The 18,909-nt window shown below is 39.1% G+C and overlaps 1 protein-coding gene across 8 annotated transcripts in view; it reads left to right on the top strand.

The window, feature by feature from the left end:
• The window catches only part of PSD3 (pleckstrin and Sec7 domain containing 3), an 810,275-nt gene that overhangs the window by 230,585 nt on the left and 560,781 nt on the right, over window positions 1–18,909 (top strand). The window lies entirely within an intron of this gene.

The following is an 18,909-nucleotide window of genomic DNA, read 5'->3' as shown; positions in this document are numbered from 1 at the left end:
AGGCGCCCCTCAATTGAGGATTTTAAAGACTTGTTGCTCTGCTACCCAGCATCTTGTGGCCTAGGAATTTGAGACACAATGGGAATCTTAGTCTTTAAATAGAATTTTGGGTAATAAAATGGGGTGGATTATCAATAGAAAAGCTTGATTAAATGATTGTAACATAATATTATTAACTCAGTCACAAGATATCCATTAAAATCAAACTAATTAGGAAATATTTGATTGGTTTCTAGGAAAAAATAGAAAAGGTTATAGAGTGACTTGCCACCCAAAATCAGGAACAGAGAATTAGAATTGATTTGGAGACATTTCATGGTACTAAAATACATGATTCTAATACTTAAATATTTAGAGAGAAAAGAAATCCAAAAAAAAAAAAAACTTTAAAATATTTTATCTATTGTATGGGATAATAATAATATTGATTACATTATTTGGATAATATTTTTGGATAGTGCAGAAATTTTGAAAACTCAATATCTTCTATAGCTACAATTAAGCAATTATAATAAAACTTATAAATTTATTACATCTAAAACATTGAAACATGTTCCTTAAAAAGGTCAGATGGTTCCTTTAGACCATTTTTTTATGGAATTTTTAAAAAATGTTATTATTCCCTTTTATATATTTTAAATGCATGTACTTAATGTTCAACTTTTTTTTGATGATTCATGTTGATTGTTTTCTAGTATTCAATTACAGTGATGTTGTCTTTATGGGTTATAAATCTGTATCTTAAAGGCATTACAGGAAGTTATTTTAATGTATGGTAACCAGGTTTTAAAAAAGAGCCTAATAACAGTTATTGTTTTTAATGTTTATTTATTTATTTTGAGAGAGATGGAGACAGCACAAGCAGGGGAGTGGCAGAGAAAGAGGAAGAGAGAATGCAAAGCAGGCGCCATGCTTTCTGCACAGAGTCCAACGTGGGGCTCGATATCAGGAACTGTGAAATATGACCTGAGCTGAAACCAAGAGTTGGATGCTTAACCAACTGAGCCACCCAGACGCCCCCTAATAACAGTGTTAGTTAAATTTTGCTATTTAACAACTAGATTTTCAGCCCCTATTGTAAATGTACACACAGAATCTTAAGAAAAAATGCTCTAAGTACTTTTCAAGTATTAGCTAATTTATTCCTTACAACAACCTAGTGAGGTTGTTTTATGATTGTCCTCATTTTTTAAAGTCACAGGGCAGTTAAGTAGCTTGTCCAATAATAAGTAGTAGCATCTAGGTTTGAATTTTTCATCTGGCACCAGAGCCTTCAGTCTTATTCACCAAGGTAGGTCTTTTTGTTCTGTAATGAGTGGACTTCATTTATCATTTTGGGTAATTGGTGGCCTGGTTTGTTTCCATCCTGATTTTTGTATGTTTTGAAACTTTGTGTTCACTCATTTGTTCATCACATGTTTATTGAACATCCATAATGTGGTGCTGAGGGTTTAGCAAGTAATCCAGGTAGGCCCTTATCTGTTGGAGTTTAGTGTTTAAAACAGTCCTTGAATGTTAGTGCTTGATGGTTAGTAGGAGGGAAGACAGATGTAGCCAAGTGAACTTACTGTGAGGTCAGAAAGAACTCCCCGAGAAGCTCAGGGCTGAGAGGTGAGCAGGGTTAAGCCAGACTGGGAAGGAGGTGTGAGAAGATGGGTGACATTCTAGTTAGAAGGAGCAGCCAAGTGCAAAGGCTGAGATGAGAGGCTGAGTAAGTTGTTCAGGGAACTGCATATAAATCCATTATGACTGAAGCTCAGTATTTTGAATTGAGAATAGAAGTGGTGAAGGGTGTAAATAGTGTAAAAGTGTTTTAAGATCAGACATAAGAGTAAAAGAATTGATTATGTTTTATTGTAATTTCTGGGATAACAAAAGTATAGAAACAGAGCATACAGCTTCCATACTTGCAAGGGCACAGAGGCAAGAAAGGAGGTTAAAATAGATGGGATAACTAGCACAAAATAAGATGGTAGATGTAAACCCAAATATATTTATAATTACATTAAATGTGTATGGACTAAATTAAAGACAAAGATTGTCAGACTGATAAAAATCAACCAACCAAACAAGATGCTGCTTTTACTTTATTGATTCCCACAATATGAGAAATGACAAGTAGTGACCATGAAATAATATACCCCCATCTCGTTACCTCTCCTTGTAGTCCACAAGCTGTCACCTTCTTGGGAAGGGTACTGGACTTCCTGCTGTAAGTGCAATGGTCGTGCTGGGAGCTGGCAGGTTAGTTGTATCTGGGTTATGAGGGACTGGCTCCTTACTGGCTTGTGAGACCTTTATGGCAGAGGTGGAGTTTTATTCACATCCCTAGTGATTCATGTAGTTTTTGACATATGGTAGTAATTGGCATACGTAAATATAAATACCTTGCCTGGTATTTATCGTGTGGGTACATTTGATTTCCATGTGAGATGTAAAGGATCTTGTTATAGTTTTCACTTATCCATAATACCTGCTAAAACATATATAAGTATATAATAAATATCTCCTAATTAATTCAGTCAAGGTTAAATCTGACTTCTGCATAAGGGTATTGTACTGCTCAATGCTTTGGAGGTTTGTTTCTATAGCACAGAAAAAAAACAAAAACCACTTATTTACACAATAAAGAACCTAATGACCTACTTTTTCATAAATATACTTTACAGGTAGAAGAGTATTCTTTTGGGATGGGGGAGGGATGGGTGAAATAGGTGAAGGAGGTTAAAAGTACACTTATGATGAGCACTGAATAATGTATAGAATTGTTGAATCACTATATTGCACACCTGAAACTAATATCACTATATGTTAACACATTGGAATTAAAATAAAATTAAAAAAAGAAAATAACATCCAAAAAATGGTGTTCTTTTATATTTTGAAAAGCATGACTTATTTAATATCAGAATAAATACTTTGCTTATAAAAAGCTGTAATAAATATTAATACTAAAATAATAAAATATTTTTCTTAGAAGAAATATTGGGTAGAACATACCAAAACAGTAATTTATTTCTTTGGAGTGAAAGTTACTTTTGATTCTGTTAGTCCAAATGCCTGAAGTTCTCTTGTTGACTAAGAATGTACTGCTCGATACAAAACTCAGTTGACTTCATGTAAAAACTACTCATTATGAATGGAAAGAATTACAGAATTCAAAGGCAAAGCTAGACATTCTGTCTTTAATCACAGTGTATAAAAATTAAAATATGGAGCCAGGATCTAGTTGAATATACTTTTTTAAATCTTTTTTTTTTTAATGTTTTATTTATTTTTGAGAGAGAGAGAGAGACAGAGCTTGAGCGGGAGAGGGACAGAGTGAGAGAGGGACACAGATCAGAAGCAGGCTCCAGGCTCTGAGCTGTCAGCACAGAGCCTGACATGGGGCTTGAACTCAAAATCCGTGAGATCATGACCTGAGCTGAAGTCAGACGCCCAACTGACTGAGCTACCCAGGCACCCCTGAATATACTATTTTTACAGTAGACATTTTGGAAACATTTATTTGGAAATAAAGTAAAAATGGACATATGCTTCTTGCCCTCAACGTCCTGGTGGTTCTTCTGTTTAGTGATCTGTTTGTCTGTCATGAAATCACATAATTTTAAAGCAGGGAAAGGATGTTAAATCTCTTGTCATCCTCTCATCCTCCAGATGAGAAAATAGGCCCACAGTGGTGGGAGGACTAGACTGAAGTTATATCGCTAACTCTAGAAGGAACTAGGAAGGGGGAGAGGTTGACAGGAAGAGTCACTATCAGCGGGAGAGATGGGAAACAGGGATTGAGAAGAGGAGAGGCAGGGAGGATGGTAAGAAAAAAGTGTGCCGGCTTTGCTGCTTCTCAGAAGTGGGAAGTAAAGCAGTGATCTGAAGCGTGAGGAGAGCGCAGACTGGCAGCAGTGGGGATCTAGGAACATAAGCCTTCAGTGTAAACCCCACCTTGAGCTGACTGAGGCTGGCTGGTCCAGTGAGTATAGAGCTAGCTGTCTCAGGGTTTATAGAGATGAGAAGGAGAAGAGGCAAATTGAAACTTATGTGGCTGATAATTTGTCAGATTTCTGTTTTTTCAAATCTTAGCAAGAGTATACCCTCACATTTCCTTTTCTACTTTCACATTTGAGCAAAATCATTTGATTTTCCTTGCTTGGTTAGGGTTTGACGTTTTAAGAAAAGTCACAATGCAAACTAATTTTCAAAGGTATTTTGAGTGTTTCAGGTATTCTTTCCTAGTTTACTCAAGGTCTGTTATGGATTTGCTGCTGTGGGACAAGTGTGGAAACTGTGTGTGGGTGTGCGGTGCTGGTTTTTAATTTTGCCCATGATGCCCTCTGGACTTCTTATCAAGCCTATGGCATTTACCTGGTGCCAGATTTAGGTCCTTAAATCCCTGAATAACTCCCTGAAGTCAGCAAGGAGCCTGGCCCAATTGAGCATGGCAGTCTTAGCTACTGATGATCAGTTGTTTCTTTTGGTATTATTGTAATATCTGACTTCCAGATTCTCAGGAAAGTGTGTGCTCTTCATTTGTTTGTACTCTAAAGTCCATTTCTGGTTACATCATTGTAAGACTGTCAGTTTGGCCCCTTCCTTTGTAGGCTGTATATATAAATAAATTATGACAGTTGATATGTTCCTGTTACACAGTAGTATGTGTTCATTTTAGGAAAATAAGAAAATAGGGAAAGCAAAGGAAAAAAAATATAAATTAATCTATAGTCTACCTCCTAAAGAAACAACTGATAACATTTTAATGTATATCTAAAGGCTTTCTGTGTACATTTATTTACATAATATTAAATATTATTTTAATAAAAATGAGTTTGTGTTTTGTTTTTAGATTGCACATATAAGTGATACTATGCAGTATTTGTCTTTCTCTTTCTGGCTTATCTCACTTAGCATAATATCCTCAAGATCCATCGTGTTGTTGGAAATGACAGAATTTCTTTTTTCTCATGGCTGAATTTTATACATATTTTTATAAATAAAATTATATAATTGTGCATGTCTGTATTATATATATTATATGTACATATATAACATTCATATGTTTATAAATATTTATATGTAACATACAAATGTGCATAATATATATGTATAAATATACATAAGCACCACATCTTCTTTATCCACTTATCCACTGATAGATACTTACATTGTTAACATATCTTGGCTATTGTGAATAATACTGCAGTGAACATGGGAATGCAGATGTTTCTTCCATATACTGTTTACATTTCCTTTGGATACATACCCAGAATTAGGATTGGTGGATTTTTAACTTTTTAAGAAATCTCCATACTGTGTTCCTTAGTGGCTACAATTTACATTCCCACTAGCAGTGCACAAGTAAGTATTCTCTTTTCTCCACATCCTCACCAACACTTGTTATCTCTTGGCTTTTTGATGATTGCTGTTTATATAAGTTGTGAGGTGATATCAGAATGTGGGTTTTACTTGCATTCCTTGATGACTAGTGATGTTGAGCATCTTTTATGTATTTGTTGGCCATTGGGATATCTTCTTTGGAAACATATCTATTTACTTCCTCTGCCCAGTTTTTAATTAGATTGTTCCTTTGCTATTGACTGGTATTTCTTTATGTTTTTTGGATATTGAGTACTAACAGGTACATGATATGCAAATAGTTTCTCTCATTTTTGTGGGTTGCCTTTTCATTATGTTGATGGTTTTCTTTCCTTTGCAGAAGCTTTTTAGTTTGATGTAGTCACACTTGTTTATTTTTGCCTTTGTTGCCTTTGCTTTTGGTGTCAAATCCAAAAATATCAGTGCCAAGGCTGATGTCAGGGCCTGTGTGTTCTTATAGGAGTTTTGTGATTTCAGGTCTTACGTTTAAGTCTTTAATCCATTTTGAGTTTATTTTTTTATGTATGGTGTAAGATGGGGTCCATTTTCATAAGCAGTTCTTCTTAAAACATTTGTTTTTTAGCCCTTCAAATTTCATATGCACTGTAAGTGTTTTTCCAACATGAGCTTTATTTATTAACTTATAGAATGAATGGGGAGAAGGGCAGAGGGAGAGAGAGAGAGAGAGAGAGAGAGAGAGAGAGAGAGAGAACTTAAGCAGGCTGCACGCTCAGCATGGAGCCCTATGCAGGGGTTGATCCCATGACCCTGGGACCATGACCTGAGCTTAAATCAAGAGTCAGTCACTCAACTGACTGAGCCACCCAAGTGCCCCCCAAGATAAGCATTTTTAGTGACTTTATGTTTTCCATTATATGGAGATATTGTAATTTATTTGAATCGTCAGTCTTTTGCTTTTAGTTTTTTGTTGCAGTGTTGTCAAGAACATCCACGTAATATTTTCTTGGGAAATTTCTTACAAGCATAAATGGTAGATGGAAGAGAATACATATTTTTAAGGTTTTGATTCATATTGTTATTTCTATCTGGAAAGATCGTATGTATGTTGGCCAGCATTACATGATACAGTACCTGTGTCCCCATAACTGATGATATTACTTGGCTAATATGTACTCCTCTGGTTATGAGTTAAGATTTAGATATTTTCCATATGTTTATTAGGAGTTGGTATTTTTTCTTGAATTGCCTATTCATGCATTAAGGAAGATTTTGACTTTATGTGTAATTTTTCAATTTTATCTACCAGTGGCATGAAATGCCTCATCTTCCCATCAGAGGTGATACTAAAGTAGAAGTTAAAGATACTGGAACTGTTTAAAGCCAGGGAATGAGTATCTATTAACTTACAATGATAAGTCAGCCTTTATACCTTTAGACAGTTATAAATCAGTCTTTAATCCTTCTGTTTTAATCTTACAGATAAAGAACAAAAGGCTTAGATAGGCCAAGGAAGTTATCCAGGGTCCCACAGTTGTAAATGGCAGAAATAGGATATAAACCCTGTTCTGCCTGACCTTGTAGCACATGTTTCTTTCACTCTAACTATGTACCTTCCACGTCTGGGCCATACCTTGTTTAAGAAGACATATTTATATCAGGTATTAATTTAGCTGGCTGAAATCTAAGGTACATTTTGACCAAAAAGATGAAGTTTGGAGGAATATTTAGAAATATTCTAATGTGATACAGAGTACTTCAGAAACTTGGTGTTATTTTGATTTTTCTGCTAACTCTTCTAGTTAGGAACTGCAATGTATTAGGGGAGTAGAAAATGGGTAGGGATTAGCAAAGACCTTTTCCCTAAAAGCTTTGAACTCTTCCCCTTCCCCACACTTCCAGGAGAGTGCTTACCTCTACTTGCCTTTTGTCTCCTCACTAGTGCTGTCTCTTCATACTCACCTGTTAGAATGCTGCTTTCTCTATTTCTCTAATGCCGTGGCAACAGTGCATGGCAACTGCTTTCCTTGAGGTCAGGGAGAAAGACTTCATATTTTTCTTTCTCTTCAACCTGCTGTTTGCATTTAGCACTGTGGTCTACCCTTTCATCCAGTGAAAAGCAAGGAAGCACTGGACTGTAGTCAAGACTATAGGACCTGCTGGATGGAATAGCTAGCAGGCCTGCTGTGCCCCTTTGCAGCAGTTTAAACTCAAGCCTTTTCTGACCACCGGTTCTAAAATAGTACCCATTGCATCTTCTGCCCCCAGTCCTCTACCCCTTCATTCTCTGCTTTTTTTTTTTTGACTTGACATGTTATATATTAGAAGTTTATTTGTTCATTCAGTCTACCCCCCACTAGAATGTAGGCTTTAGGTGAGTGGGATTTTCTTTTGTTCACTGTTCTACGTGTTTCCTGGGACTAGCACATTGTAGGGGCTCCATAATTTTTTTTTAGTGTTTATTTATTTTTGAGAGAGAGAGAAAGTGAGCATGAGAGGCGGAGGGGCAGAGAGAGAAGGAGACACAGAATCCAAAGCAGGCTCCAGGCTCTGAGCTGTCAGCACAGAGCCCTATGTGGGTCTCGAACTCATGGAGTGAGAGATCATGACCTGAGCCTAAGTCAGACGCTTAACTGACTGAGCCACCCAGGTGCCCCCCTCCCCCCACATAAATATTTGTTAAATAGGCCACAGGACTTGGTGGTAGAAGCCTGATTTGCTCTCCTTGGATCTTTTACCTTTGAAGGCGTCTTTGGATGGTATTTGGCTTTTCCCTGGAAATTTGGTCAACTCCAGGGGATTTTGAAGTCCATCAAGTCTTAGGGCCTGAGCCAAGTGAGAGCCCTGTCAGGAGTAGATTATAGTTATGAAAGATTTGCATGAAGAATAGCTTAGACTTTGGTTTGAATCCTGACCCCTGGTAATTTTACTCACTGTACGAGTTTGAGGAAAGCTTTCTGAGCCTGTTTCCTGATCTGTAAAGTGTGCATAATAATATCTGCCTCCTTAGTGTGCATTGAAGATGAATTCTGACAATGTGTACAGGGGAAGAAAAATAAAGAAGTGTTGGTAATGTGGTTGTATTAGTTTTCTTCTGTGTGATTTTCTGTTGATAAATGGAGTTCCTCAGGTGGATTATACTTACTGTCTTACTAATTTAGACAGGCTGTTCAGTGTAATGGTTAAAAGCTGGGTAAGTGACTTTAGTGTTTGATTGCCTGAGATCTAGTCCTTTTGCCACTGTGACAGTGGGGAAGAGCAAACCCTCATTTATAAACTACAACAAATGACTATGATAGTAGTATTTACCTCAGAGTGAATATAAAGTTTTAAGGAGATCATGTTTAGCGCAAAGTTTGGTCCGTAGGAAGCACCCAATAATTTATATCCTGTAGTTTAATAATAATACTTATAATAGCTAGTAGAGTTGATAGAAGGTTAGACTTCATCTAGTGCAACTCTAGTACTCCTGTGTTTCTAATTCTGCCTCCTGGAGTAATAAAGAATAAATGAGTATCCTTTTCAGTCACAGTCATTCATGTACTTAAGATTGGATCTTGTTGTAGACTGATTTAAATCCCTCTAGAATTCATATGTTGAAGCCCTAACCCTCCATGTCTGTAAATTCAGAGATAGAGCCTTTAGGAAGGTAATTGAAGGTAAATGAAGTCATAGGGGTGGGGCCCTAATCCTATTGCACACGTGTTCTTAAAAAGAAGAGGAAGAGAGAGAGCAGAGCTTTCTCTTTGTGAGAAACAGAGGAAAAGACCTTGAGAGGACATAGTGAGAAGGCAGCAACCTACAGGTCAGGAAGGGAGGCTTCATCAGAAACCAACCCTATGGCACCTTGATCTTGGGCTTCCAGCCTCCAAAACTGTGAGAAAGTGCTGGAGGCTGGGTCTTAAGCCATTTGGTCTGTGATATCTTGTCTGAGCAGCCTGAGCAGATTTGAACAGATCCTTTTTCTTTTCTCATATCATCATCCCTATCTTATCTTAGTTCTCCTCTTGAGACAGTTTTCCAGTGCCTTGCCATCCTTGTTATCACTGTCTAGATACTTCCAAGTGTACCATTGTCCTTTTTAAAATGGGAAACCCCAAGGGATCAGGACTCCAAGGTGGTCTGAGCAGATTGGGTACTGGACATTATTCTTCTTAATGGAATATAAGATTGTGTTAGGTAGTCCTCTGAATACCCAAGAGTAATGTCTGTGCCACCCTATACCTGGTTGATATTGTAGTGCAATTTCAAAATTTTATCTTGTTAATTTCAGCCTTTTGTTTTGTTTTGTTTTGTTTTGTTTTGTTTAGAACCCTCTTTGGACCAACCAGCCCACCCAGTACTCAGTGCTGGCAGCTTTCATGTTGTGTGTTTTGGTCAGTTTGAGCTGTTATAACAAATTACCATAGACTGGATGGCTTAAACAATAAACATTTCTCACAGTTCTGGAAATTGGAAGTGCCAGTTCAGGGTGCTGGTGTTGCAGGATTTTTTTTTTTACCTCAACACCTGGGGCTCGTTGTCTCACTGCTTCAAAGAATGAAGAGGTGGACACAAAATGAGCAGCAGGCAAAAGTTTACTAGAGTATAAATCAGAAAGTAAGAATAGTATGAAAACTCTCTTTACAGAGAGGGGACAGTTGAAAGTGAATGCCCGCGACTATAGGCAAGGGTTCTTGTTTTATAAGATTCTGGTCAGCCCTTCCTTCCCTTCGCCCTCTTTCCTTATCAGGTACTACCCTCACTGGCTTGACAACTCTAGGTGCTGGGTTGTCCATTCCTGATTAGCTCAATTCCATTGTATGATGGGTGGTCTATGGCCATAGCATTCCTTGTGGGTCATATGTTTTATGGTCTACTACTTATTTTTTGTTAGGTCTTTGGTCAAATTCCTGAGGGGAACCTGAGGGGGAGGAGGGCACTCCCAGCATTGTTCCAAAATAAGTGTTTTTCCCCACCCAGGGACCTCAGGTCCTCATCTTTCTATCTCTGCTTACTGAATCCTATCTTTTCCTATCACACTGGTATGGTCGTATTCTAGTGAGGGCCTGGTTTCTGGTTTACAGAGGGCTGTCCTGTTTTTGTGTTTTCACATAGTGGAAAAGGAGCCACTCAGCAATCTGTCCTCTTCTTTTGGGGGCCACTAATCCCATTCTTGAGGGCTCTACCCTTGTGACCTAATTACCTCCCAAAGGCCCACCTCAAAATAACCATTACATTGGGATTAGAGTTTCAGAATGTAAATTTTGGGGGCAGGGGGAGGGACACAAACACACCGCACTATACCCCTAACATTGGCTGCTTAGCCTGCTCCTATACTTCCAGTAGTGGGGAGCTTGCTGTTTTGTTTTAGAAATTATTCTATTGTTGGATTCCTTCAAGTGTTTTGATTCCTTCAAGTATGTTGAGTCAAAATCTGACTCTGTAGCTTCCACTCTTTGATTACACCTGTATTCTCTAGATAGCAGAAAATGTTTATTGTGCCTGCACTTGACAGCTTCTCATAGACTCCCCTCTCCCTTCCTGTTATTTGCTTTAAACAATATAATAATATTTTACTTAGTATCACTGGGAAAAAAATCAATTCCACTTCTTTTCCACAAGCCAAAGATACACAGATAAATGAATCTGTAATACATAAATAAAAGAGCTTAATTGACAGCAGAATACCATATTTGGTTTGTTTTAATGAGTAGCTTCTATCTGATCATTCTCTATGAAAATAGATTGAGGTAATAGGCTGTACATTCCTTACTATTTGTATCAGTAAGATTCATACCCTTCTTCTCTGTTTAGTGTGGTAAGCATTAAATATTTACCTGAAGTCTTCATAGTGTTTTAGAACTGGAAGGTACCCTACAACTCTAATTTCTTTTAGACCCTCCTGTGGCAGATATTTATCTTTTTTGTGCTCAGTTCTCTTTTTGTTGTGGTAATCAAAGGCTAATGGGAAGCTGGACTCAGCCTACCCTGGCCTACTTCTGGCCATCAGATGGGGCATGTGATCTTCTCTGGCATTTGAGTTCTAAGGAGCTCTGAGTTCTTTCGATTTGCCTCTATAGAGTATTGGAGGCAGCTGGGCTGGTTGCTAGGTATTGTATTGGCAGTCTATGGTCCAGAGCCTCGGTGGAAGGAGGTTACTATCCACTGTGATGAAGTAGTGGCAGTAGCAGTGGCTCCAGCAACGTTACAGTAGGCTGGGCTGTTCTGTTTTAGGACCTTGGCTATGCTGTGCCCTGCTTGGTCCCAGTCTGAGTCTGCGTCTGCAGCCGTCCTGTAGACAGGGAACTCCCCAGACTCTTGCCAATGACAAACTTCTTTTCTGCCTAAACTAACCTGAGTCAGTTTCTTGTTTTTAACCAGGAACCTAGACATGTAGATCCTTATTTGACTGTTTTCAAGTTGTGATATAGGATTCTAGTGTTGAATCATCCCTGCCTAAGCACATCTGAGGTTTGTATGTACTAGTTAAGGGATGTACTCCCTAGGGTGTATAATTGTTATTTATGTGGCAGTTAGGAGTTATTTCTTCTCATCTTTAACTGATTAATTTTCAGAGTATTCTTCCAGGAAAGATTTATTTAGTTATTTGTTGTTTGTTTTTTAAGTAAGCACAATGCCCAACATGGGGCTTGAACTCACAACCCTCAGATCCAGAGTCAGATGCTCTACTGACTGAGCCAGCCAGGTGCCCCAGGGATTATATTTTGACTCTTTTAAAGCAGGTACTGATAGCGTAGGCAGTTAGTTAGACATGACCTGGAGGCAAAAGCGGTAATAAATAGATGACACATTAGAAGCCTGAAGGCACAACATCCTGACTTTGTGGCTTTTAACATTTTGGCCTTACAGCTTCCAACACCCTGGGACTGACAGACCTAGAGCCACAGGTGCAGAAAGTGTGCTCTCCTCTCCCACCTTTGCCCCAGGGTAACCTATAATGATAATATATTTACATTGTGGTTTTGATCCCTCCACCCCCCATGGGGGAAGATGACTCTGACAGTTCCTTTCCTTTTGGCAAAATACCTTGTAGGGCCAAAATTTCCCTCTTCCAACAGGTAGGAGGAGTCCTTTAGATGATTGAATACAACTTCTTGGAGACTGCCCTAGCTATGGCCCATAACCTCTGCAAACCTAAAAAGAAAAGACACCCCTGACCCCGGTGCAGCTGCCATCCCTGGGCCTGCCTGCTCTCCCACCTTGAGAGTGTACTGTCCTTAATAAACCCAAACTGCTTTGTGCTTGCTACTTTCCTTCTGGCTGTCTTTATTTGCATGGGTCCTCACATAACACTTTCATGGGGAATCTAAGAACTGAGACCTCCATCTACACAGTGCACTCTCCCACTGGTAACAGTAGTTTTATTTGTTTTATTTTATTTTTTTAAGTAGGCTCCATACTTGGTGTGGGGCTTGAACTCATGACCCTGAGATCAAGAGTCTCATGCTCTACCGATTGAGCCAGCCAGGTGTCCTGGTAATAGTATTTTTAAAAGAAGGTGGTGAGGCAGGGAACATGTCAGGATGTTGAAATTTAGGATATGGAAATTGTTATAAAAAGGTAAAGCTGTGTCTGATTGGACGGAAGGATTCAATCTGTTTTGAACATTGAAGTTTTTAACAGAGCTCCATGGAAGGGCTCAAGTTGCAAATAAATTTAAGAAAATGAGGTAAGTTGGTTTATCAGTGACTGGATATGTTAGGGTAAATGAGGGTTATTGTTTTTTTTCTCTTTTACCTATTGTTATTGTAATATTGTTATTGTTTACCTATTGTTATTTCTCATTTCAAAAACTAGTGAAGAAATAATTAATGTTATCTTGAATATGGGTATATATTTATATTTTATTAGCAGAAATAAACTTTTTAAATTCTTAAAGCTATATGTAATTTGGAGGGTTTTAAAAAAATTCTCTGCGGGCCATTCATAGGGAGACCACGTGTCTGTGGTATCTGCAAATCCATAATAACAATCTATCCTTTCACAATATTTACTCCTTATGACCAGTACTTTCATATTTTGAAAGATCCTTGGGTTTACTTTAATTACACCCATTAACATTAAATTATAGGTAAGGTAACAGGATTTCGGGATTCATACTGTGGAGTGTGATACGACAGCCGAGGCTACTATTAATGATATTAATGATACTAATATTATGACAGTTTGGATAATGAATTTTCCTTAAAGATGAACATTGAAAGTATCAAGGGCATTTGCTTAATTGGATCTGATAGTATCTTGTTGAAAAATCTCAGGGAAGTTTGTCTTGCTTAGTCTATTTCTGTGAATACCGTACCTTGAACAAATAAGGTTTAGTGTGACCTCTCTAGAAATGGACACAAATAGGGGCACCTGGGTGGCTCAGTCGATTAAGCTTCCAACTTCAGCCCAGGTCATGATCTCATGGTTTGTGGGTTCGATCCCCACATCTGGCTCTCTGCTGTCGGTGCAGAGCCTGCTTTGTATCCTCTGTCTCCTTCCCTTTCTCTCTGTACTTCCCCGGCTCTCTTGCAGTCTCTCAAAAATAATAAACATAAAACAAAATGAACACAAATAAAAAGCCATAGGTAGAAACTAATTTTTAACAAGACCTAAAACATGGATACTTTGTATTTCATTACTGAATTTGCCCATACTAGGAATTTGTAACCTTTTCTGGTCATTCCACAAATTCGCATGGTGTTACGGATTTTTAAATCTAAATTCATCTGTTTTGTTTTTAGGATTTCATTAAGAAAGTATACTTTTTGGGGCACTTGAACAAAGAATATTTGTAGGAAAGGGATTTTTAAAAGAATATATGAGTGTGATGTAACTTAGTACTTAGAGCTATCATTAAAATGGATCCCGGAGATCCAACATGGCAGAGAAGTAGGGGGACTCGAAGTTCAATCGTCCCTCAAACACAGCAGTGTTGAGGCCAAAGAACTTTGAATTCTAAGAGTCCAGGCTGCAGAGTGACAGAGACATCTCCAGGGGCCCACGGGGACAACCTGACGGGCCATAGGTGCGTGATTGCTATCTGGGAGAAATAAAATGGGCCGTGTAGACAATGAGGGGAGGGATTCCCTTCTTTGGAGAGACAAAGGGAAGAGAAAGAGAGGCTGTGGAAATGTAGGACTATATTTGTACAAGAGAAAAACCACAGACCCCGGTCGGAGAAATATCCAATCTCTAACTGCGGGGCTTTCCCCGGACTGGGGCCACCTGCCTAGTTGGCGCACCTGGGGAGGAGGGGAGCCAGCCCCGGGCTCAGGTAACTAGCTCAGCGGTGCAGTCCGCAGTGGGAGAAGGCAATCCCCTCCCTCAGTGCTGTGGGAAGAAGGTATTTAACCGTTCAAAGGACATTGGGGTTTAAATCCCAGCCAAGCGCCAGGGAAGCATGGGAGTTGCTGGAGCGGGACACACTGCCTCTTTCACACCTGAAGGGCACTGGGGGAGGAGGCCCTCCATCGGTGGGATGGAGTGGCACTTCCCCGGAAACAGGGTACGCAAAGCGGGACCCTTTAAGACGTCTGGGTTTGAATCCCAGACAAGCCCCAGAGAGGCGCCGGAGACTGTGGAGCAGGGGGGCGGGGGGGGGTGGGGGGTGGTGGTGCGGAGAACGACGACAAAAAACAACCCACTTGCTCCTGCGCAGGACCATGAGGACTGCCTGAACAGAGTGGTTTGGACACCCAGTCCAGGAGGAGAGACTGGGGTGTCGCCACTTTTCTCCCCATCACCACCAAGGTGGGGCCTCAGGGAACTGACAGAGGGCCCACAATTGAGGCGGGACCACCTTACACCAAACCACGCCCCTTAGCGCTTGGTAACTACCTGTGCTAGAGTGGGATTGAGGCTGAACCAGACAGCCCCTCCTCCAGACTGGCACTGCCACCAGTTCCATGGAACCCAAGGGTTTTGCATTTTCTGATTTAATTCTTGGATAATTCTTATTTTATGTATGTATGTATGTATGTATGTATGTATGTGTATATACATATATACACACACACACTTTTTTTTTCTTCCTTTTCTCCTTTCTATTTCTTCCCTCCTCTAGTCTGGTTCTTCTGGTTGTTGGTTTGTTTAAACATAGTTAATCTATTCTCTTTATACCTGCTCTATATATCCTTCTTTATTTTTTTCTCCTCCCCCCCCGACCCCCGGATTAAGCCGTATAGTTTCTCTGCCTCTCAATTTTATTTTATTTTCCCTGTTCCTATCATTTCTCTTTTTATATGGGATAAGACCTCTTCCACCAACACCACCCCCAACCCGTTGTTTTGTTGTTGTTGTTGTTGTTGTTGTTTTTGTTTCGTTTCGTTTTGTTTTTCCAGGGCTACTTCAATGAACAAATGGAAGCACATCTGGTGGAGGGCCCAAAACATCACTACGAGTAGGGAGATAAAGCAACCAAAATCACAACAATAGAGAGCAAGTAGCACACTCCAAAAAATACCTCCTGAAGACCCAGGCCCTGGACGGTGTATGACCTATCTTTAATATATTAGCGCTCACAAATGCAGTACACATAACAAACTTTTAAAACACATAAGGGACAGAAAACTATCCAAAATGATGAAATGGAAGAATTCTCCTCAAAATGACAGCTAAAGAATTGATCAATACGGGCACCTGGGTAGCACCAGTCGGTTAAGCATCTGACTTCAGTTCAGGTCATGATCTGACTCGTGAGTTCAAGCCCTGCATTGGGCTCTGTGCTGACAGCTCAGAGCCTGGAGCCTGCTTCAGATTCTGTGTCTCCCTTTCTCTGCCTCTCCCCTGTTCATGCTATCTCTTTCTCAAAAATAAACATTAAAATTTTTTTTTAAAAAAGACTTGATCAAAACAGATAAACAATATATTGGATCAAGAATTTAGAATAATAATCATAAGATTAATCGCTGGGCTTGAAAAAAGCATAGAAGATAGCAGAGAATCTATTGCTGCAGAGATCAAGGAACTAAAAAATAGTCATGACAAGGGGCGCCTTGGTGGCTCAGTCAGTTAAGCGGCCGACTTCGGCTCAGGTCATGATCTCGTGGTCCATGAGTTTGAGCCCCGTGTTGGGCTCTGTGCTGACAGCTCAGAGCCTGGAACCTGTTTCAGATTCTGTGTCTCCCTCTCTCTGACCCTCCCCGTTCATGCTCTGTCTCTCTCTGTCTCAAAAATAAATAAACGTTAAAAAAAATTAAAAAAAATAGTCATGACGAATTAAAAATGCTGTAAATGATGTGCAAAATAAACTAGAGGTGGTGACAGCGAGGATTGAAGAGGCAGAGAGATTAAGGGAAATAGAAGAAAAATTATGGAAAAAGATGAAGCTGAGAAAAAGATAAAAAAATTCTAGACCAAAGTGGAGAATGAGAGAACTACGTGATTCATTGAAACATAATAATGTCTGTATGATAGGAATTCCAGAAGAAGAAGAGAGAGAAAAAGGGGCATGAGGTGTATGTGAACAAATCATAGCTGAGAACTTCCCCAATCTAGGGAAGGAAACAGACATTGAAATCCAGGAGGCACAGAGAACTCCCTTCAGACGGAACTTGAATCAATCTTCTGCACAACATATAATAGTGAAATTGGCAAATTACAAGATAAAGAGAATTCTGAAAGCAGCTAGGGACAAATGGGCCCTAACCTACAAAGGTAGACACATAGGGTTATAGCAGACCTATCTACTTATGGCTTGGGAGGCCAGAAAGGAGTGGCAGGAAATTTTCAATGTGCTGAATAGGAAAAAATGTGCAGCCAAGAATCCTTTATCCAGCTAGCCTGCCATTTGGAATAGAAGGAGAGATAAAGTTTTCCCAAACAAAAGCTGAAGGAATTCATCACCTAAGGGTGACTCTGTGAGTGGGATGTTGCAAAGACCACAAAGGACCAGAGACATCACTATAAGCATGAAACCTACAGATACCCAATGACTATAAGTCCGTATATTTCAGTAATAACACTGAATGTAAATGCTACAATCAAAAGACATAGGGTATCAGAATGGATTAAAAAATAAGACCCATCTATTGGCTGTCTACAAGAGACCCATTTTAGACTTGAGGACACCTTCAGATTGAAAGTGAGGGGAAGGAGAACCATCTATCATGCTACTAGAAGTCAAAAGAAAGCTGAAGTAGCCATACTTATATCAGACAAACTACATTTTAAACTAAAGGCTATAACAAGAGATGAATAAAGACATTATATTATAATGACAGGATCTATCTCCATCAAGAAGAGCTAACAATTATAAATGTTTATGCACCCAATTCGGAAGCACCCAAATATATAAAACAATCACAAATGTAAGCAGACTTACTGATAAGAATGTGGTAATTGCAGGGGACCTTAATACTCCACTTACAACGATGGACAGCTCATCTAGGCAGAAAATCAATAAAGAAAGCAATGGCCTTGAATGATACGCTGGACCAGGTGGACTTGACAGATATATTCAGAACTTTGCATCCAAAAGCAGCAGAATACACATTCTTTTCGAGTGCACGTGGAACATTCTCCAAGATAGATTAGATACTGGGTCACAAAACAGCCCTCAATAAATATAAAAGAATTGAGAGTATACCATGCACACTTTCAGATCACAATGCTATGAAACTTGAAATCAACCAAAGGAAAAAGTTTGGAAAACCTCTAAATGCATGGAGCTTAAAGAACATCCTACTAAAGAATGAATGGGTCAGCCGGGCAATTAGAGAAGAAATTAAAGAATATATGGAAACGAATGAAAATGAAACATGACAGTCCAAACCCTTTGGGATGCATCAAAGGCAGTCCTAAGAGGAAAATACATTGCAAACCAGGCCTATCTCAAGAAACAAAAAAATCCCAAATACAAAAATCTGACAGCACACCTAAAGGAACTAGAAGCAGAACAGCAAAGATACACCAAGCCAGCAGCAGAAGAAAAATAATAAAGTTCACAGCAGAAATAAACAATATAGAATCCAAAAAAACCCCAGTAGAATAGATCAATGAAACAGTTGTTTTTTTGAAAAAAATAAGCAAAAGTGATAAACCCCTAGCCAGACTTCTCATAAAGAGAAGAGCGGGGACCCAAATAGATAAAATCACCAATGAAAATGGACTTACTACAGCCGACCCCTCAGAAATACAAAGAATTACCAGAGAATACTATGAAAAATTATATGCCAACAGACTGGACAACGTGGAAGAAATGGACAAATTCCTGGACACCCACACATTACCAGTACTCAAACGGGAAGAAATAGAAAATTTGAACAGACCCATAACTGGTGAAGAAATTGAATCAGTTAACAAAAATCTCCCAACAAGTGAGAGTCCTGGGCCAGATGACTTCCCAGGGGAATTCTGCCAGAGTTAATATCTATCCTTCTCAAGCTGTTCAAAAAAATAGAAACCGAAGGAAAGCTTCTGGACTCATTCTATGAGGCCAGCATTATATTGCTTCTCAAACCAGACAGAGACCCCACAAAAAAGGAGAATTTTATAGGCCAGTATCCCTGATGAACATGGATGCAGAAATTCTCATCAAGATACTAGCAAATCAAATTCAACAGCATATAAAAAGAATTGCTCACTATGATCAAG

Source organism: Puma concolor, chromosome B1 (assembly GCF_028749965.1).
Source record: "Puma concolor isolate L17-30 chromosome B1, mPumCon1.1.hap2, whole genome shotgun sequence".
Classification (NCBI taxonomy): Eukaryota; Metazoa; Chordata; class Mammalia; order Carnivora; family Felidae; genus Puma; species Puma concolor.
Note: the sequence above shows the minus strand (reverse complement) of the source record. Positions and strands in the feature narration are given on the sequence as shown.